Source organism: Embiotoca jacksoni, unplaced genomic scaffold (genome assembly GCF_022577435.1).
Source record: "Embiotoca jacksoni isolate LCO1_2020_lvr unplaced genomic scaffold, fEmbJac1.0.p SCAF_5, whole genome shotgun sequence".
In the NCBI taxonomy this organism is placed as follows: domain Eukaryota; kingdom Metazoa; phylum Chordata; class Actinopteri; family Embiotocidae; genus Embiotoca; species Embiotoca jacksoni.
Window position 1 is genome coordinate 198,026 of NW_027185403.1, and position 23,453 is coordinate 221,478.

A 23,453-nucleotide genomic window follows, 5' to 3' on the forward strand; every position below is an offset into this window, starting at 1 on the left:
ATCAGATTATGTTACAGAGTTTTGTTTTCAACACCCCATTAGTTCCCCACTCCTAATTTTAGACATATGAAAGGAGCAGCTGAAAGAAACTAAACTTGAAAAACGGGCAAAGACAATAACAATCATCAAAGTGCCCTCCAATTACAGTATACACAGATGGTATGACTCAAAGTTTAAGCTTCTATTTGTGGGGCTTCCCAATGGTGTGACTACAGTTCATCAATGTGCATTTAAAACTACTATTTGTGTACTTATCGAACATTCAGAACAAATCAATGTGACAATCAAAGAAACAGCAGTGGTAAAAAGATTCCGCTATTTAAAAGCTTTTGTGGACACACATGGACTGGCAAGCATAAAATCAATAAAGTGCACACATGCACTCCCCGCGGGGAGTCATTAGGAACATCTGAACCCGAATTCCCTCACATACATCAAGCGTGCTGAAACACAATAGACCTTAAATCCTGTTGTTCGGCCGCCGACTTGACGCGGCGCGGCTTGTTGCCATCGTGTTGACACAAATTTGCTTCAGCAAGAGAGATCAAATGTAGTCCTCTCCTAATCATTCATTATCCCGCTAGCTTAATGACCTGTGTAATGTGACATTAGGACCATGAATGGTGATGACGAGGAGTGCCCTTAATCTCATCTTTCAGTCGGACAGAAGCACGGACGGGTCGGTGTTGAAACGTGTGACGAACCCCTTCGAGCAGAAAAAACATGCCGACGTTTCACTGCCCGAGTCAACAATCTTTCTTCTTCTTTTTTATTATTACAATAAAGAATATGATGTCTTTTGTGAATTAAAGTCTACACCACAGAAAAGGGAAATAATTTGAGTGGATTTGAACTTAAACTTGAGGTCTTGGAATCTGACTCTTTGTGGCTTAAACTTGAGCCCAGTTCAGACCCAAGATTTGCAACGAGTCTTAACTGTTTGCAGGGGGAAAAAAATTGTTGCAGTGTGAGCTGTCCCGTCTCAGCTCGACTCGAGTCGGCTGACGGTATTATGAAGTCAGAAGTGTGCAGTTTTTTCAACGTAAGGAATAATAGTATTTTCTGCTTATTAGAGAAGACGCCAACTCCTCTAAATGGGGGGAGGGGGGGGGACTCTTTCAGGAAAAACAAAAGGAGAACGAGACAAAACACAGGAAATATTCTGCCTCAAGTTCACTGCACAAATTTACATCAAGTATTTCAATGAGGCACCAAATTCTCTGTCGTCAAAGGTTTTGTTTTTTGTTATGTTTTTGAGGTTTCATCACTACTGAAACTGCATCAACTCACTATCACTAATCATATTCATGTTATAAAACACTACAAATTTTATCCAGCTACAAAAAAAGCCTGAAAACCCAACAGTTAAAACAGAAGTACAGAGATTTGTTATTTTGGAGATGTTTAGACCGTATTATCTAGTTGCTTTGGTGTGAAAAAAATGTCCCAGACTGAAGACTGAGTAGCTGCAGGTTTCGTCATGAGTCTCCCCTTTACAATTGAGGGCATTTAATTGTACTACTGAGTTAGAACAGCATTTGATTCTGCCTTTAAGAAAGGTTTATTGCCTAATTGAGATGCAGATATAATAACAACATCCTCCAGAACCTCTACATTTCTAAATACGAAGAAACCCTAAGCAACCAAAGCCAATATAAACTGAATATATTACAGTAAAGAATGGTTATAATCCAAATGCAGATTGGTAGACAATAAAAATGTAATTATGAAAAATATCGAACGCCCTCCGCCCTCTATGAAAATGTATGATTTCTGCAGCTGATGAGGAATTGCATAACGTGCGGAGAAAGCGTGACGGGACAGTTGCATCTTGTTAGTGCCGCTCCAAACATGTGAAGCTCTCCACCCTGCCAGATGTTAATTGGATAATCAATCTCTCCTAAATTGTACTGGTCTGAGGCCTTGGTGGAGTGCTTCATCAATGTCGTCGTGTCAGCGGCTCCCCTGTCCTCATTTCCTCTCTTCAGTAAGCTGCAAAGTTCAGGGAGTTACAGTGGAGGATTTATCTGGGTGAATCTCTCAGGCTTGCGAAAGGAAAGTAAAAAAAAAATAAAACAGAGACGGACAGATACAAATGGGCAGCAGAAGCTTTCCAGGTTGATTTATATGTCTTTGCAGGACTGGGGGAATGCACCTCATCTGATATCCGCTACCTTTGACCCTCAGCCAAGCTTTTACAAGTTATCTTGTCAGGAACCCTGGGACGACTTTAATCCCGCCCTCTGCGGCCTAAACTCTAATGGCAGATGTTTACGGAAGGGGCCGACTCCCCCCCCCCCCCCCCCCACCCACCCCACCCCTCCACCCCATTTAGCTGGCTTGATGGAATTCAGGTGGCAGGCACTAACAACATATGGAAAGCCCATTAGAGACTGCATTAGAAGTGACCTTTTAAGCCCTATGCCTGTGCTATATTTCATCATTTTCGACATTACCTGCATGCAGGCATTAGGCTCGGTTTGAGTCTGAATGGATTAGGACGTCTATTGATGTCTGAATTCTGGGCGGGGCGGTGGGGGAGCAACTCATAAGTAGTCAGTTTGGGACTGCAAAAGTAAAAAAGAAACAGCTTGGGCTTGTGACTGCGTCAGAATTGTGTTTGTAAGTGACCCTTGCAGCAAAGTTGAAGTTTAAAGAAGTGTTTGTGTCCGTATACACGAAGGCCTTTTTGCGGACTTTTGTGAACCTTTGGAAGAGGTCAATTTAAAATTAACCCCAAAAATGTCTTAGGCATTTTTTATTTAAAAGAAGAAAAAAAAAAGACCCTTTGGAAGAGACACTGTTACTGTTTTCCAAACGGCATACTTCCCTTGGCACACGGACAAATAGTACTCTTACATGCTAGGAATCTTACTTGTGTAGTGCAGGAATTTCAAAAAGGTAGTGTTGATTCAAACCCAAGTGGCAACCAGAAAACTAATAAGAAGGAGCGACTTTAGCCAGCAAGGCCGAGATAACTTGTGGAGAAATTTTATTGACTCAGAATTTTATGAGACTAGTTCAATGGGAGTCAATGGAGCCGGAGGCTTTTTGGAGCCGACCTCTAGTGGCAGTCGATGGTATCGCAGTTTAAAGCACTTCCGCATCGGCTTCATTTTTCAGACCCGGAAGCTACGTCCACTTTTATATACAGTCTATTGAGAAGAGACATTGTGTTTTACTTTGGTCCTTCAGATTGAAAGAAACATCTGAATTATTATTAGATTTCTAAATAACGTCTGCAGCGTTAAGCAGGAAAAAAAAAAAAAAAAACTGACCAAAGAACCACTAGGAAGCAGCAGTCCTCTTTTAGCACAAATCAGATTATCAGTGCATATGCTTTCATTTTTGGACTCCGATTGCAGAGACTCATTTGCATCTGCAGGCCCAACATAAATGTCAAACTGCACTCTACGGCTCATTAATAATAAAATAGAACATCTAGATCCCAAAGCTTGTGTGGCATTTTTGGCAATTAACGGACTGACTGTTGTAATTTCAAATGCTGCCCTTAGGGGTCCAATATGCATATGATAAATATTTAAATGAAACTGCAGTCAACAATCAGCCTGGGAGAGGCAGATTTCGGCAGCAGCTATTTAGCCAGTGTCAGTCCCCATGAATCCTTAAATGTGAACCTGCCTACCCTGTAGCTAGGCAACGTTCATAAATGTGTAGATGTACTCGCTGCATATTCTAGCATGAATATATGTGGGGGAAATGAATTGTGAATTAATAGTGCCCTTCGTTTCCTTTTGTAACTGCACTTATTACACTTTATGTAATCTGCAGTATTTTTTAGCAGGATCGCCTTCACATAGCCGCACAGCTTCACACTGGGAGCTGCTCAATGTAACCGAAGGCTTGCTGAGGGAGGCAGAAGGGTATCGTACTTCACTCAGTGGCCCCTTCAGCAAAAGCATGTTTACGATCCATTTAAGGGTTTTAACAACCAACCAGGTAGTCACAATCTCGTCATTCAGTCTCTCTTAGTGCATGTTGTATGATTACAGCACATTTAATGGAATGTCTGGAGTGATTATTTACCCATTTACAACAACAGTAAATTCTGTTTAAAATTGTTTTCATTCTTCATGTTTTATTATATTATTAGTCAGTTGCGACAGGCTCCAGCCTCCCAGGACCCTGTAATAATAATAATGGATAGATGGCTATTAATGTTTGTTCTCTGTTCAGTTTCTTATTTTTGATGAAGAGTAATTGTTTTTTTACCCACATTGCTGCTATGATTACTACCAGCCATTCAGATTGCTAAACTCTCATATTGGGGTTTTTTTGCACTATAAATACAAGTTGACAATTTGTCTTTGCCAAACTGTTAGAAGTCACAGCTGCTGTTATAGATAAACCTGCTTAATTATTAAGCGCTAAAAGTGTTATTGTTGGCTATGGGGAAGAAATTCCACTTTTAAAATGTTAATTAAGTGTATCAATATCATGTGACTGGTGTGAAAGGCCAAATCAGTTTCATTCCTGCTTGCCTGTTCTAGAGGAAGATGTCTTCCTCTGGCACATTTAATTAGCAGATAGAAAGATCTTTTTTTTTTGTACATCTGTTCTTTCAAGTGTCAAATACTGATAGATTTTGAGAATTGAACTCTTGCATATATATTTTACTCATAAGAGATGTAAATTTGTTAAAAGACACTACTGTGATTGAAGCTAAAAACCTAATATTTCACAAATGTAACCAACATAAAATCAAAAAGGGCATACAGTTTGTGTGGTCTGAGGAGTAAAATGTATGCATGTACTCCAGTAGCGAAGAAAAAGTTGGGATTAAACGGGTTACTTTCTTTAGGCAAATAACTACAAAATTATCCCAAATTCCTAGGATAGTAGTGAGGATAAAGAGGCTAGTTGATCTTCAGTGCTTATCAATAAAGTGCAAGCAGCCTGCTCAGGTTGGCCAGTTGCCAAAAGGTCACAAGAAGTGACGATAAAGGCAGATTCAGCAACTAGGAATACATTTTAAGAGACTATTTGTATGTATAGACCATAGCTAAACTCAAACTTAATGTTGGGGAAACGAACCTTCAGTTCCTCCGTCGGACAGAGATTGATCTTCTTCTCTGTTATCTATAAAAAACTTTTTTTTTTTTTTTTTTTATATGTAAATCTTGCCAAGTGCTCATTTAAATAAACAACAGACTTCTTTTCCCTCAACAAGTACCATCGAAGTGCTCCAACAAGTCATGCGTATGCATGTGTGTGTTTGTCGCTCCCTCCCAGTGGAGCTGTTCCTCCAAGCTGTTGCTGCTGCTGCTGCAAATGAGGCTGTGTGCTGACAGTAATCAACCTGCCTGGCTGATCAACTGTTAGAATTTTAAACACTGCTTATATTGTTTGTTTGACATCCAAAGCGCGATCATGGCAATATGGCTTCTGGCCAAAATAAGTACGGAGTCTTCACAATTTCATATCGTCCCCATTTAGAAATCTACAAATGCTTCACAACACACTGAAAACGTGAGCTGTGAACATATACGTGGACGTGGTTTTAAGTGTTCGTGCACTTGTAAAACAACTCCTGAGGCAGGGCAGTTTATAAACGCTTAAAACATAATGACATTTCCAAGCAATTAAAAAGGTTACGCGAGTATAAATAGTAAATTAATTCTTAATATTCCTTAAAACTTTTAATTTCTTCTGTGTTGTGCACATGGGAGTTTGTATTCCAGAGTGTGCTGTTGGACAATTTCATAAAACAATGCCAGTGTTTATCACATTTATCATGAACACATATAAATTATTCAGATTTCCAGTGCCCAGTGAGTGTTTATAAATTGCAGCAGTTATTCCCACATGTATATTTTAAAACTCACAGCCGCTCAGGGGAAGTGTTCATGTGCCTTACATCTTCTAAAGTTTGAGGACACTCTGAAGCTTGTTAACAAAGGTAACACCTACTGTAGGTCTTTGGAAGAGATTTGAGCACACATTACGATTTAAGTCACTATGACCCAAACAACCCAGCTTTAATTACTCTTTTTTTTTTTTTTTTTTGTATAAACTTTGACAAACACCAGATTTTTCGACATTAACGAGCCTAAAAACAAATGCCGGACAAGAATATGAAGCAGTGGGTGCAAGTGGGTTTTTCCTCTAACCCAGTTAACTGCACAGAAGTCACGAAAACATCACACATTGCCCGCAATATATACAAATATTAAATATAAAAAAATAAAAAATAAAAACCTTGCATTCTGTATATAACTTACTTAAGTTACTTAAAGGAAATCCACGTTAACTTTTGCTTTCTCACAGACATAAACACCAGCCGTCTTGACTTTGTTCCATCCGACCAATACAATCTCCTCCCTATTCGGACTTTAGCACTCTTTGTACTTGATCTCGTAACCTCTGTCCTTAGCCTGGCCTCCCAAGGCAATGCGTGACACCGAAAAGGTGTCCTCTAGTGGACTGAGGTGTATTTACAAGATATGGCCTGATACCTGGCATGTTTATAGTCATATCGCCCACCTCTACTCGGGTATGGGGAAGCCTCAAAATCTACGACAGCATGCTCAAGTTTAACTGAAGCCTGGTTTGAAATAATAAAGCCACACACACAAAAAAAAAAACATCACGTCAACAGCACATCCCACTGGATTAAACCAGCCGGTCTCCAATTTCCACTCCCTGCTTGTTCTGCTCGCTGCTTATTTGATCCAGATAAATGAAAATAAACAAAACCGGGGAAGCAAATTTCACCGCAGTGCAACACTGTTTTCCCAAACGTGCCACCATCTGTTTGGCCGGCTCGCTGTAAAATGATCCGATCAACCTGACTGTCAACAAACTGGGACGATATCTTGTTTCGTTTGCCGAGATACGGCGAAGGGGGCAAGTAGAGCTCGTTATCTGTGGCAAGACAACGTCAGTCTACCCGAGCTGTGTCCTGTGTGTCCCAGCGCCGCTGCCTGTTGAAAAATACATGATGGTATTGCTTAATAACGACACGGGCTCGTCCTCCCTGGGGTTTTGCCGGTGCCTAGATACGATGCACGTTTTCTGCGCCGTCGATGCAGTTCTCCTTGTTTACCAAGAGAGCGAAAACACAAAGCACAGTGTGAGGCAGTGTACCCGTTCAAAAGATGGGAGAGGGAGTCGGTACCAACTGTGCGGTGAATGGCATTATCTATGGTCTGCATATTGAGAGGCACCAAGGGCATCAACAAGAGCGTGTTGTGTGTTTTGCCATGCTGCGAGTTGCCTTTCAACGCATTTCCAAGGGCAGCTTTGGAAATGCGCTATAGGGGCCCCCGAGATGGAGCACGATATTCTCAATAGGCCATCGGCTCATGTTCTTTTCTCAGTCGCATGAGAGAGACACAGAGGAAGGGAGAGAGGAGAGGAGGGAGGAGGAGAGGGAGAGAGTGAAACTGCCACGACCTTTAAAATTCACAGAGGACAGGTGCTACCCTCGGAGGGGGGCCGGGGGGGGGGGGGGGGGGGAAGGAGGGCGGAGGGGGGGGGGGGGGGGGGGGGCTCTCAAGAGCGTTGCAGCTTGAGGGCAATATCATGCAATTCCAGCGTAGTTTAACCGTGTCGAGGGAGGCCGTGAGTGCGTAATTTTCGGGTATTACTCCCACTGAACTTGGAACAAAGAGGTGTTTTCGGTGACAAACGGATACACCCAGCAGGCGGTTTTGCACTACCGTTGTAATGTCGCGTGGATGACGAAGGAAAACCACGTTAGAGCTGCAGCGCACGGGATGTCAGTGTGCTTAAACCTTTACTTTGTGCATGGGCACGTAACTTAACCCGAGTTAAGTCCTTTGCTGTGTTCCAGATGGTGTACTTGCATACTAACGTTCACTATTTTTGAGCGCATTAGTGCATTCACACCGTCAAGTACCGCCCGATGACGTAAATCATTTTCAAATGATGGCGTCTGATGACGGCATCTGAAACATACTGTTGTTGGGACAAACAGCCGTTAGTGTGTTCACCGAATGTGTTAAACAGAAGGCACCAGAACATATATTTTGGGGATAATATAATGTTGGCAAGGTGATGCTTTCGAATGCTGCGGTTATTTCCGGTAAGCGCAAAACAGCAAGTGTGCGCTTTAAAAAAAAGTACTACACAACTAAGAAGTATCTCAGTTTGAACCTGCTGAATATGCTAACTGCAGAGCCATTGAGAAAGCCGGGATTCTGTTGAGTCTATTCATCTATTTCGGGTTACCGAATGCTTGCAGACTTCCCGCACGGGCGGGGTGACGTAACCATGTCGTCACACCAGGCCGAGCGTCGTGGGAGCTGTAGTTGTTTTCCTCTTGTGCTAACGATGCTCATCTTTGCTGTCAAAAATCACCAAATTTCTATCCTAAAATGGTGAGTAGCCCCTGAGGAACCCGCTTCATATTTACCTAAAAGAATTGTTACGTGAGAGACTGCATTGAGTAAGCTGAAGCTCATGAACGGCTGGCTAAAACTCTGCAGTTTTGCCACAGCTCTCATGCTAGTTGTCATAGTAACACCGACTCGCTTCGTGGCTCGCGAGCGTTTCGGGGGGGGTGGGGGGGGGTGGGGGGGGGCTCTGAAAAGATTGTGAACAATAAAGTGATGGAAAGATCTGACAACAGTAAACAAGAGTTCAAAGAAACGCTGATGCATCTCGGCATTCAGCAAAGTCTGAGACGACTAAATCCGAGTCCCACCAGCACAACGAAAAGTGGCCAAAAGCTTAACGGGCAGGTTTTGGGCGGCTCGTGGGTGACCGATATCCATCACTGTCCGCGCTCCCAACATCACATACTGTATGTGCGGCGTGACTCTCTCATCCTAGCAGTAGCCTCAGAACCTGCAGGTTATAACACTCTCTTCTCATATAAAATAGATGGCGTCCCGTTAAAACGCCTGCAGCCTCTTTTTTTTTTTTTTTTTCGTCCTTGTACACCTTGAATAAATAAAATTCAATATGCATCTGTAAATCTGCTGAGCACCTGCCGGTCTTTATTCTAACAGACTGAGAGTAAGTCTATGTTAGAATAGAATAGAATAGAATAGAATAGAATAGAATAGAATAGACTCATCATACCATTTATTTATGTTATATTGGATGTTGAGTTTTCTGTAGAAGCAGTCTGTCAGTGTGCTCACTTTCAGAAAATGTACAACGGGTTCAGCCAGTTTTCCACTCCAGATCTAATTCAATGTTTCCACCAGCATTTTAAAATGTGACATTTAACCGGCAAAAGTGATGGATAGCATTAAACAGTAGTACGAGTGTTTTTCTCCATTAGTGTCAATCATTTATGTTTTGGAACTCCGCAGTTGTTTCCTCCCTTCCGAGCGAGGCTGTTAGCTGCCATTCATTCTTGTACAATATGAATAACAGCTTTCACAAAACGAGGAAACATTAAGCTGTAATTTAGTTCGGTGAAAGCCACTGTTTAAGACAGAGTTGAGTGTTTTAATGTCAATCTCCGGACGTGCACGGTAGGAAACAGAACTTTCCTCAAGGACACCAAGGTCTTGCTTCAGAAACACAGACACGTCAAACTGTGACTGTACGGTGAGTTTGATCTCGCTACACGACTGGTTTGAGCTTCTGCAGCTGCTTTGATGCTTTTTCAGGTGGAAACGCATCACCAGAGGAATCTATTGTGGCGAATGTGATCTCAGACTGACAATAATAGCTGTACTCTAAGAAGATTGAAATATGTAAGGGTATAAAATATATTATGTGCCTAGTTCGGGTGCAGCAGCAACAAGAATGACTGAAAGGAACTCTATTTGATACAGTTATTGTTGTTGTTTACCGACTAATGAACCGAGATCATTTTTGTTCAGCTTTTATTTCATATTTGAAGGATAACTGTTTAGACATACAAAACCATGACACTTATTTTTGTTGCAATTCTATTTTCTTGACATTCAAAACCTTTTTAAGTACTTTCTCATCTCGCCGAGAACGTCGTCACCGCCGAAATACCTTTGAAATATCACGATATTGTTTTAGGACCAAATCGCCACGGTCCGACTGTCAACAGTGAAACAACGATGTTTGATTCAAAGGATGCAGCATCACATTAGCTGCTTGTAAGAGGTAGAAACAACAACCCTTGTGCACATTTTTGACCAAAAATATGGTATGCATTGTAAGCGCAAGTCTAAATGTGGGCTCATAGATGCAAAAAATAGGAGTTGGATCTCCTGTGCAAAGATCACAGCACAGCCTCAGTCAAAACTACAGTCAACTGATACCACTCCAGTTATATTAAAATAAACTCATCATGAATCTTTTTACAGCAGCTACGCCACAGATCTGATAAAGACAACCGAAACAGATTAATTAACATGCCATTCGTTCGTCCCACATTTATCATTTTGGCACGTTGTGGGCTGAGCTGACAGAAATTTGGCCCGATTCTAAAAAATTAAACTCACGGATGACCAAATCAGCGATTCAAAGCGGGTTTAATCCAAACAAGCGTCCGCTCGTCTCTGCGCGTTAGCACATGTTCCTTTTTTCTCAATATTAGAAAGGAGTTAATGCGTTGGCGAGTGTTCTTTCTGTGGTGTCACACGCAGAAAAAGTAGTGTTATTCTTTGTGCTCTTTTCCACGGTCACACCGCCTTGTTGTTGTTTTTTTTTAACCAAAGCTGTGGGAATCTGAAAGTAATTACAAGCAGCAGATCTACGCAGTGAAGACAAAGAGGGTGCACGGTGGTGGTCAACATTAACAGCATTAACACTGTCCACACACACACACACACACACACACACACACACACACACACACACACACACACACACACACACACACACACACCTCATCATTATCCCAGCACAATCTAAAACTCAATAAAATGCAAATCAAACTCAGTGCTGTTCGCTCTTCGGGAGATTTATACATTAAAGTGCAGCAATAAAAGGGATCCGCTGAGGTTTAAGGTCATGTGGAAAGAGTGTAGAGTAATGGAATATAGAATGAGCAAGATGGCGGATTAAATTATCTGCGCACTATAATGTACGGTATCAGGTGTTTTTAATCAGCTTGCTTTACACACTTCATACACTGTAGCCTATATTTGCTGCAGCGCTGCCCGAGCTCATCTTTACTCGTTAGGGGAGGCAATCTTCTTTTGCTTCTTTGCGTGTTTCTATACAATAATCAACAAAGGGGAAGCTCTGACAGCATTTAGGAAACAAATCAAATTCCAGAGAGCGCATTTAATGAGCATAGAAAAAAAAAAAAAAAAAAAAAAAAAGAACAGGAAATTGTTTTCCTATACATCACTAATCTTCTCGAGTGAGCCAACTTTTTTTTTTTTTTTTTTTTTTAAACAACACATCCGTGATGTGGAAACTGTACACATATTAGCATAACTCCCATCAAACCCTCCTCACACACACATACACACTCACACACACACACACACAGCACCCCCCACCCCCCTCCGCCCTCCTCCTCCTTCCCTCCATCCCCTTATTCCTGGCCTTTGAGGAGCAAGGCTTTCTTACTTTCACATTTAATCCAATTCATTATTGCCCCCCCCCCCCCCCCCCCCCCTCGGTACACTCAGCTGTCAGGGGAGACAAAAGCCCTGCCAAATATGGATGCGTTTTTGTTCCCTTGGATTTCTGCTGCCCTCCCCCGGGGATATTGCACCCCCATCTCTCCCTCCCCTATACAACACACACACACACACACACACACAACCCACCCATTCAGGAGGGGTGAAAAATACCTGGGGCTGCTCATTGTGTCACCTCTTCCAATGGGTGGAAATGGCATTCAGGAAGGATGGAAGTGAGCGCAGTCACAACGGAGGGCATATTCTTTGGAGGGTCATGCTAATTGAATGGCAAAACAAAATATATATATAAAGCAGTGAAACGTAACAGCGGAGATCTTCAGGAAGATATTCACTATTGATGGATGAATATTGGATGCAAGCGAGGTTCAGTTGTGATGCAGAATATTTTTTTAATTTTTCAAATTTAATTTACAAAATGTTTCAGTGCCCCACTAATTCAGTGTGTGACAGCGAGATACACAACTCCATACACAGTATTGTTTCATTTCAAATTCTCTATTCATACGGACCTTTGAGCAGTGCTGCTCATTAAAAGCCAATCACATCTGCTGCTAAATGTAGTTATACACGGTATTAGGCTGCTAATTTGCTTTGCCAAATACACTTTGGGGGAAAAGTAATTACTGCCTGCATTACGTTCACTGGTGACATTTACTCCTGATGCACAGTATAGATTTCATCACATGGAAAATAAAAATAAAAAGCTAATATTCAAGTCAGCGTTGACTGTTTCTATTTCAAACCTAATATTAAAAACCTTAATAATGCTTTTATAATGTAGATAATGATCACAGTGAAGGCTTTGCAGATACATTTTTTTTTTTAAATTTGTTTCTGTGTTGTGTTCTCTAAAAAACAAAAATGAATCTGCTGATGTAAACTAATTGTACAGTCCATAGAGATACATTTTCTGTTATCAGAATACAGAAAAGTGACAAACAACCCGGTCGTCATCCATACAAACCAACATAGGGGTTGAAACGTAGCTCAGGAGGTCAATATTGTTTTCTGCACTACATTTCTTGATGTTATAAGGTTGAACATCCAAAATCAGAAATACTTTTCTAATCTCCCCCAGGAGAAATTGCTACACCACAATCGCTCACGTATGCACCGGGATAGAAAAAAAACAAAACAAGATAATGATAAATATATGTTGTATAAATACAACATTTCAAATACACTAGCGTGCAAAATGTCCTGTTGAGTGCAGATCCTTAAAAAAAAAAGTAAAAAGTAGAAAATCTTTAAAAGGCCAGTGTATTGACTCAAGATGCTCAGATGCTCTGAGGGAAGTGTTATGAAGTTTGTGATGGAGTTTCTCCCTAATCGTGGGCAGCCAATGCATTGTGATGTCAGTGAACTATCCATCTTCAACAACTCTGAAAGCTTTACAATATTTAGGACACTGAGATATAAAATTCGCAATGCAATGTGTTGCATTTTAGAGACACAAAACATTCTGGTGAACTCCACACCGATCATACCGATCGTATCTATTATTAAGGAGTATTGAAGGAGCAAACGAGTCAGTGATTTCAGACACAGCGTGTAGCTTTCTGTGCTGGAGCACTGGCTGTTATTTAGGAAGGCAGTTTGTATTTTTTAAGTGATTCGCCTCGTCTTTCGACGAACATCTGGCACCACAGCTTCACTATAGTTCACAGGGAGAGTTCATGCTGTATGGATGAAAAAATGGAGATGTTCTTTCCAATAGCGCCGTGTGATTTTTAGTGTTGCGATCGTGCAGCTTTGTGTGTGTAAACGAACACGTTTAAAAAGACAAAAGTAGCACCTGCACCCCCTTCTAGTTTCCTTAATGAAACTCGGTCTAAAAAAGCAACACATCCTTTTGTCCAAACGAGTCTCTTCAACAGTTCACTGTCAGTCATGGCTCTTCAGTTGGTTTTTTTTGGTTTCTTTTTGCAGACGTTCACTCTCTGCTGCTGCTGCTGCTGCTGCACTGCTACCAATTACCCAGCATGAGTGATAGGCAGTGGCGTGGAGGGCTCGGCCATACACCGGGGTCGCCGACGCCGGGTCTCAATTAACACACACGGCTACACATGGGATCTGCCATGGCCCTTATCTCGTATTTATAGAATAACACAGACACAAACACGGAGCTCTGTCAAGAGGTGAGACCCGCAAGGTCAGCTGTTGTTACTGCTGGATATTTGCAGAGGTGAGGAGGAGGAGGGGAGGTGGGGAGGGGGGCAGGAAGTGGGGATGGGAGGAGGGTGGGGGGGGGGGGGATCTTGACAGAAAAGTTTAGATTGAAAATGTAAGAAAAGCTTTTAGAGCTTACAGCTGGAGTTCAGCTTCTTCGCTTGTTAGGCTTCTTAATTTAAGAAGAAACCGGTTGGTTTTCTTGGGTCCAAACACAAGTTGTAAAAGTTAACTTTTGCTATATTTTTGGAGTTCGATTGGTTACGAATCAAAAAAACAACAAAGTCTCTCGCACTCACGGACTCACAGCGAGCAAGAAAATAGGAAGTCTTCGGAGCTATCTGCTTTTAAATTTGTCTTCAAATATGATCAGATCTTCATCTAGCACAATAACACATCTCAGAAGATCGAGAATTGTTGATTTGCACGAAGCAGGAAAAAAGGATTACAAATTAATGTCAAAGACTTTTTGGCTAATCATCGGCCCACAGCCACACAAAGTGTCAATCGATGGAGGTGATTTAGAGCCGAGGATGATCTCCCTTAATTGTGGCCAATTGTCTAAGAAAACTCCAAAAAGAACGACGCAGACTTCTCAGCGAGGTAGATAAGAAGCAAAGAGGAACTTTCAGCTAAGAGCTGAAAGGATTCACTGGAGCTGGGTCATCATAAGTCTACCGCACGCAAACCATTGAACAGGCAAAGAAGCTTAACTTATTCCTTCAACAGCTGGCTGTACAATAAAACAGACACTTCAATGACTTCCTACTTGAAATAATCATCATTTAAAGTGCATCTCCGCTTTGCCACTGAATTATATTTAACTAATGAAAACAAGAGGCATTTTGAATCTAACTGATCAGTTTGTCTTATTAAAAGAGTAGCTCATCAAGTTCTATTAAAGTGGGGCGCGTGTAAACAAATAAGAGGGTTCATGTTGTAATCAATCTCCTTATTTTGCAATCTTATAATCAGAAAAACAGGTTACAGTATCCTTGTGGCATACTTATTTTGAATTCACTTCTTTCCTTCTAACTAAAGTATCCAGGTTAACTACTTAAGTAGGTTGAGCTCCGCCCTTCACGAAACGCACAGAGATCAGATGACCGTAAAGCGACCTGCGACACGCCTGCAAAACGCAGCAGACACTCACACACTGAGCTGGAAAAGAAACGGGCGCTCAAAACTGAGTTAAATAACATACTTACAATATTTTCTGCCTGGAGCTATAAAGCTTAGTGTCCGTCACTGAGTGAGGGAGAGCTCAAAGTAACACCGCAGTTCGGTCAAAATGCTGCGACTTTTCAAATTAAAAGTCCAGACGTGTACAACGTTTTGACAGGCGTTTCTTTCAGGAGGCGCAGGGGGGTCCCAATCGAAGGGGAAACACTGGATTTTCCTGGTTAAATCTTACATTCGGACGAGTACAGAAGAATTACATGCACTGCAGTAGGCATTAAGGGAATATGTGTTGAAAACAAATTTGAAATGCGTACGGAAAAAAAAGCACATGCTGTTGAATTTAAGGTGTTGTGATACAAAACATGTGTAAAGAGTAAATTTGTTATTGTTCACATGAAAATAATCTTATTCAGCTGGTTTTGGACGGAGCTCAGCTACGTGATTAAACGTTACTAAACATGAGTAGCTCTCGGGCGCTTTCGTTTTGTCAAAGTAGCTCTCAGAGGAAAAAAAAAAACCGTTGGAGACCTCTGCCCTCGTTGCCTCTGTATACTCTACAAACAAAAGATATTAATAAATTGCAAAGTTTACACTAAGCACTGGCACTGTATTGAAGTTACTGCACCGTGCAGCATCCTATTTGTAGTAAACACCAGATGTTAAGTCCAATATTTAAAGAAATATGGCAGTTTCCTCCCTCCCGTACATGAGCCTCAACGTAACGAGCTTCAAACATATTAAAAATTGTAATCCATGCGCTAATGGCCATGGCATTTTTGTCTGGCTTCATTATGGAGATTTAATGCAGACAGAGGAGCTTTCAAATCACTTTTTATGACAACTGGAATGCAATCAAAGCTTGCATTAAGAGGTTCATTAGGTGATCTTAAGACTCTGCGCGAATGAATTTGCATCTTAAATCTGAGAACTAACAGCGCAAAACACACAGCGTGCATGCAGATTGGTCTAATTACAGTAGATGCCGTCCTCCCTGAACGTCCACAGATTATAATGGCTTCTGCACTTGACAAGAATAGCTGCATAACATATGATAATGGGCAGCAATGCGAATAGTGCGAAAAACAAGGTCAAGCCCCGTATCCTACTCGTGACGGCAGAATGCAGTCCGATTCCAAATGCTGTGTGAAAAAACAAATAAGAGTGAAATTTCAGCCCTCTAAACACACGCTCACATCTGTCTTTCAGGAGTTGGATGAAAGAAAAAAAAAAAAAAAAAAAAGTACCCCAGGTGTTTTTTTAGCCAAGAGCTTGCAGAGAACACATTACTGTTTTTTGTTTTTTTTTACATGTGTCAGAAGAGCCGCACTTAGAAGTAGTATGAACAAAACATCAGGGGAAAGTAACAATTCAGTTTACCGTGAAGGCCTCGTAATAAAACAGCTGTACTTGTTCAACTCTGAGCCTGAACTAAGACATACATAAATTGCTAGCAACAATTAACATGGAAGAAATATTAAAGTCCAAAGAGCTCGATGCTAATAAAAAAAAATTAAAAAAAAACTTTTGCTCGATTTTTGTCAATGGCTTCCACAAATACAGTCAAATTGCATTTAACCTAAAAGTGATAAAGTTCTTACGGCTTCACTATATCTCATCAATTAGGTTTTCTTTTGTACTGAAACCTTCAAAGTATATGAAGAATAAAACTGGTATCTTGGAAGTGTAATAAGAAAAGATGTAATATTATTACTTCTGCATCAGTGGCATTTGTATTGTACCAGGAAATTATCTACCATAGGTGGCAAAAAACGAGTAGTGGAAGATACAACTGATTTCAAAGTGCTTTAACTCATTAAAACGTATATTTTTTTTGACCTTCTACCCAGAACGCAGAGAAAAATAGGAGAGAAAGTATTCAATTTTAAACTGGCCTTGACAGATCTGACATTTCTAAAAGAAGAAAAAGCACTCGGCTGATGAAATGCTGCGAGAGAAAAAGAACAAAGCACGTGGTGCTTCCTTTTATTCAAATTTGTGTTCTGCAAAAAAAAACAGAAAACTCAGCAAGAGAAGAAAGTACAGATTTTTTTATGATTTGATGTTTTAGGGGACCCCAGACAGTGGGAAATACACGCTAACGTCGTCAGCAACTCTCACTCCCTGCACATCACAATAAGATGCACCCGACAAGAAGAGACGATTACAGTTGAAAGATGTCCCCGAGTCATATAAGTGCTTTTTTCGAGGATACTGTACTTCTCGCGTATAATATACACAGATAGCTTTAATGGCATAAAAGCTAGCACCGTGCGGATCCGCTACGGCCGTGATCTACAGACCTGTCAGGAAAATCACCCAAATCAGGTCGGTTTTTGCACTCAAGGCAAATGGACAACTGGGGTCCCAGACAGATTTAATCAGGGTTATGATTTACAACCTCTAACCACTTAATGTCCCCGTGCCACATTCACATGATACACTCATTTGTTTCCCTATCAAAGAACTACAATATGCCTGTGGGGGGGTGGGGAGGGAGCAATTTTTTTTTTATTTATTTTTTTGGATTGGAGTGTTTTTCTTCGCTTCTCTCAGCTCCCTCGCGGAGCATAATTTCCATGAAATAGGAGGACCGAGCGAGATAGAACAAAGAAATCCCAAACAATACCAAACACTGCCCTGCAATTAGACATACAACATGAGGGTGTTATGGTGTAAGGAAATGGATTTTCAGGCGCAGAGATGCCTTAGAAAATTAAACGATCCGAAAGCAGGCAATTTACAGGCAGCGGGACGCATTAACCCTCCCGAAAGAGTGATTTTTTCTTTTTTTTTGGGGGGGGGGGGGGGTTTGTTTGTTGCTCATGTGCTCATGCTGATGTTTTCATTTGCACAAACACATATTTTCAGCTCCAAATCAGTCTGCATAAAAACTGTGAAAAGGCCGGAAGGTGTAATTGACAGCAGCTACTAAATGGACCACGTGGTGTGATTGTTTTCTCCTTTTGTTTTTAGGGCGAAGAAATAACTTTGAACCTCAATTTCTGAGCCAATATAGACAAGAAATAATTAAACAACAACGGAAACCAGAAATTTGAAATGCATATTTTGAGAATTGCTTGTATTTACTTTACTGCCGCGAGACAGACGAAAATACCATTACGATTCTAATATGCTAGCTATTTGCTGCTTGGCCAGTAATGTGGTTTAGCACACGGACTGGAAACAAGAGGAAGAATCTTCCTGACTCTGTCCAAAGCTTACTGGCTCCATGTCCAAGTCTCACTAATTGAAACATTAGATCTTGTTAGTTCAATCTGTACACAAACCAAAATGGAAAAAATAAATTGATTATTTGAGGGGACTATCTCCTGGCAGGGACAATAACTTCCTAAAGTCTTGGTAGAAATCCACGGATACTTAAGCTAAGTTGCTTTTAAGTTGTTGTTTTTTTTGCGGTTTCACAGTATGTCAGAGTATATTTCTTTTTACAACTGGGCCTTTATATATCGGACTGTCGTGGCGTATTCTACTGTCAGGAGTACAAAGAATGAATATACTGCACGAAATTATTTCTTCCTTCACTTCTGCAAAATGCACAGACCCATCTCTACATGTTTATGTTTCAGCCTTTCTCTTCGCTCGATCATATGTGCTTTACGCCCGACAGAAGCGCTCACTTAAGGGTATACTCCCGTGGCATAAGGGAGTAACAACTCATTTATAATGTGTTTCAGTGCAGGAAACGGGAGCAAAGTGACTATTTGCCAATTAGACAAAACATAGGTAAAAATTAAAAAAAGAAAATTGATCAATTGCGATGAACACGTCTTTCTTGTGGGTTATTAATTGTTCAGTTTTAAAGTTATAACCAGTAGAGCGAGATCACTGTTAATTAGGGTCCCCTCTCAAAATGACAATCTGTAGCGCAAAATGATGACTTTTTTTCCCCAAAGTGCATTTTTTTTTTACCTCAGGACAAATCCAAGAGAACTTTTCACCCACTTGTTTCCAGTCCTCCTGCTGAGTTTAACCAACCGGCAGCCGGCCGGAGCCTTAAACTGAATGGACAGGTGTGAGAGTGGTATCAGTCCTCTTATCTTCACAGCTGTGATCCCTTTAAGCTTTGATTTATTGCAACCACAATATGTTGTGATCACAAAGAAACTGAGCAACGTTGGAAAAACCTGAAAATGACGACACATATTGTGTTCCTCAAAATATTCATTTGATGTTGGGAAAATCATCTCCATCCCATTCCGTGATAAATAACTGATGGTTAAATTTCGCTTGTTAATACAGCTGATCACAGGCGGGCTCAGGTCCAACCAACACACACAAACACACACACCTGGACTCACACAAGTAAACAAAGACCCGGAGCGGAGCCAGCGCTTCCATTGTTTGAGATTTGATCATCTATGATGCCGCCAGCGTGACCCGAACCCATTTCTGCGTCCTAATGAAAAGTCCATTTGGACGACAGAGCAATGCAGCCCTCCTCTTCTCATGTGGGCTTTTAAAACGAAGGGTCTACACACAAGAGGGTTTGAGGAACTCTCGTCCTCGTCCTCCCCCCCCCCCACCCCCAATAAAATGATGAAACACCGCGGAGATGCATTGGCTTACACATTCACAGCAACCATTAGCAGCTGTGTGCAAAGGGGGGGGGGGGAATCTCAAACAGAAATTACAGCTATAGCAAAGAGGTTGAACAGTGGGGGGTGTGGGTAAAACATGGCTCTGGAAGTGAATTCAGGCCATTAGGGATTCAGAAAGATAGCCTCAGTTCCCGTGTGCTGATCAAAAATGAAAAAAAAAAAAAAAAAAAAAAAAATCATAATAATACAATTTAAATGTTATATGATGTTGTGGCTCTACCAGCTATCCTGAAAGCCGTCTTGGATCACATGCTGCTTTTTTTTTTTTTTTCTGCTTCGAGGCTTAATATATCTATGGCTACTTCAACTGTAATGGACTCATGGGAAATAAACTCAGCGGCTCCATAACCGTTTCTGCTCCACCCATGGCAGTTTGTTGGAATTACTCTCCCTTTTGAAATAAGGTCATTATGGCCTTTTCTGTTGGGGGCACGGTGGACCACGTAGCGCCAGGGTACCGTCTTTGCCATTTGCCAGAGAAATTCTTTTAATTTGGTCATTCGTTAACTGCTCATTGTGAATCCATTTTGAAACTATAGGAGCAGACCTGACAATTGTGGAAACCAACCTGTGCGGCGGGCTAAACGCCTCATAATTAGCAACCGTTTCCACCAACATACACGGGGGTTTCTTGATCACGTCAGCAGCTCTGGATGGTAATGTCGGTCAGTGCATCGATCTACCAGTTTGGTCCAGACTGAAATATATCAACAACCACTATGGGGATTGCTACATTTTGTACATTCTTGGGATGATGCACAAATTTCGTTAAAATCTACAAAATCGATTGGTATACGCGACTATCGTTCTTCCTTATTTCCCCTGTTGTTGTTTTTTTTTTTACCAGCGCCTGGATGTAATGCGTGACTCCCGTCAGAAGGTGGCGGTAATGTACCTAAAAGCTGCCTGCCAGCCGCCTTTAAATAACATAAGGAGAAGAAGAACATGTTGCTTTCAGGGATATTCGATTAAAAATGGAATAGTTCCGAGCAAATAGTAGTTTTGCTTGAAATGCCTCAGCTGTACTTGTACGTACCAATTTGTCATTGATTGCATGCAAACATGCAAAACTATAATATTTAACATGGTAAACGTCATGGCTGCTCACAAAGCTGCTAGAGTATGATTAAAGTCACATTTGAGTTTGATCTTTGTTTTTCTGCAAAAATACTTTCTGATAGTATTGTAAACTATTCCACTATTATTTAAACAGCTTTTAGGTGTATTACCACCACCTTCTGGTGAAAGTAAGGCATTACTACCAGGAGCGGGAAAAAATAAGGGAAATAAAACAAGACGATAATCGCAGAAACTATTGGATTTAAAAAAAAAATTATGACGTTTTAAAAATCATGACCTACCCCTAGTTTTAGGCTGAATCGATTTGAGAAAACATACTATATGTATCCCGGATATAAACATCAAAATACCATATTAATTATTGTTGTGCTGTATTTTCCAAAATAAGGGATGATGGAGTGTACACTGTACATTTTAGTCAAATAATCCTCTCTGCTCTCCGCTGAGCAACTTTGTTTTTTTTTATTTAGTAGCTATTCATCTCTTATTTCCCCGCTAACTTATAGATCAACAACTTCACATTTCACCGTTCCACCTTTTTGTATATATTTTGTGCAGGAATCAATAACACCGTTAGTGGGCTTTGAAAGGTTGATGATGCAGTCGAGTTCAATCCATAGTGAACAAGAGAATGCACACACACACACACACACAATCTGTTTTTCGACCCTGGTGGGCGACCAAAAGCTTGAATAATACATAAAAGGTCAATGATAATAAGATGTCCTGCCAATGTGCGCTTATTGAACTAATTGCACTTGTTCCATCTCTTCACCGAGAGTATTCCTCCTGCATCTCCCTCATCGACCTTCTCTCTGTCCCATTTGGCTCTTTCTCTCTTCTGTACTCTAGTTTTGTGCCTTGTTCTGAATATACGCCTTAATAACGACTGTTCTGACAGGAAAATTGGCCGGGTATTTTTTTTTTTTTTTTTTTTTTCGAAGCTGAAAAGGCTTTCCAACATAAAGCAAGAACACCAAAGTAAAAAATTTTCTGTCCACTTTCTTCCACTAAAAGCAGAATCTGACAAAAGTCACAAACAAATTTGCTTTACTGACTAAAAGTCTTGTGCCCTCATCAGCCACGAACCACACAAACGCAAAGTACAACACTCTCCTGCTTTACAATGCCGACTTTTCCCCTTGTTGACATTGAACATCGATCTGCCACCTTGCTGCATTTTGACTTTAAAAGCTCCAACCTTCATAGGGAGAAAGGACACATTGTTGATAAATAAATCAAGCATTTATGTTTTATTTGAGGGGTCAGTCTTTTTTATTTTTTTTATTTTAAACCACCAGTTTGCCAGCTGGTTAGCAGGTTGACTTGGTTTAAGTGAATTTGTACATATCTCTAACTAAAACTATGACATCAGAGTTGATCATATTTTCTCGCCTTGGAGTGCTCAAGTGTGGCTTGACACAATTAAATTACGATACCTTTTAGACCAGCAGTTAGCAGGTCGATAGCATTAGCTTGTGCTTAGCAGATATTAATGCATTTAGCCTGAGCTAAATATGGGTTACCATGGAAATATCTTGATCGTATTTACAAAATTCAACACTGGTTGTGCATGTTTTCTTACATGCATGTTTATGACCCTTCAAAAAGTAAGTCGTATATTTTGATGAACCTATAATATTTGTCTATGAAAGTAATAATAATAATAATTATGTACGAAAAGACACAAAATAAAGGCTCATGAAACCCGATTTACACAAGAAAAGATGATAAAACGGGATCTTTGGAGGGAGATAGCGGGTCAAAAGTGTCTGTGGTAAACAACATAAGAAAGCTGGGAACCTGAAGCTTAACTTAAGATGCAGCTCGGCACCGTGTGCGTCACGTAATTTAGCCCTCTTTCCTGACAAGCTATCATGACCCGGTTTCCGTTCACGTCACCTCTGACCCATCTGGCCTCAAACGTGATTTCTACACCAGATATAAATGTTTAATTTCTTTACCATTTGATGAACTACTCAACCAAAATATTAATGTCATTAGGAAATGAACATGAAAATGAAATAAAAACCTTTTCATTATATACTTTGAATGTATGCTCGTGGACGTGCGGGTCCTCTAGCTTCCACCAGGGGGTGCTGTAGCAGTGACACGCTGCGAAGGTCACCATCAAACCAATACTACTGTCATTACGCAGTTGCTGCTTAATTGTGCAATTTTCTAGGTAATTAGCTGGGTGGTTAACACCTGTCAATGTGCACACCAAGCAAATTATCAAGCTGAAACTAAAGATAAAACACTCACTTTTCTCCAATTTTAATGTAAATTCTTCAGAATGGTTACAATTGGTAGCGAATAAGAACACAACATCCAGATTGTTTTTTGATTTTGAAAATCTATTTGCATTTATTTATAAGTTTTTACAATGCAGACTATAATGAATAACCAGTTAAATAATCTTTGAACAGCACCGCATGCTCTATTTTTTTTCCCCAAATGGAGACATACGGTCACCATTTCAGTGAAAATGTCTAAAGGCTGCAGTAGTGCTCGTCAAATTTCCCCCTCAGCCCCTCAGCATGTTCGTGCTTTGCATGTCTTGCTTCCCCTCCACCCCGAAAATAAGATTGTCAAGCGTAGGAGGTCTCTTCAAACCTGGAGCCGAGAAAGTACATTCTGAGAGGCTTCAGCCCTCTTAAGACACCACATGGTGGGAGGTCTATTTTCTCTCAATCTTCCATCTCTCCACAGGGGTGGGGGTGGGGTGTGTGTGTGTGTGTGTGTGTGTGTGTGTGTGAATACATGTGTTGTTCTGTGTGTGCGTGTGTGTGAATACATATGTGTTGTTCTGTGTATGTGTGTAGGT

The 23,453-nt window shown here is 40.9% G+C and overlaps 1 protein-coding gene across 2 annotated transcripts in view; it reads right to left on the reverse strand.

Annotated features, from left to right (window-relative positions):
* Positions 1-23,453, reverse strand: part of LOC138211018 (catechol O-methyltransferase-like) — a 65,043-nt gene that overhangs the window by 30,489 nt on the left and 11,101 nt on the right. The window contains exon 6 of one of the 2 annotated variants that reach the window (XM_069170523.1): positions 11,811-11,832. The exons of the other annotated variant lie outside the window; for it this stretch is intronic. The gene's annotated coding sequence lies outside the window, so the exon portion shown is untranslated. Of the gene's footprint in view, positions 1-11,810; positions 11,833-23,453 lie in introns of those variants that run through there. 2 annotated transcript variants of the gene reach the window in all.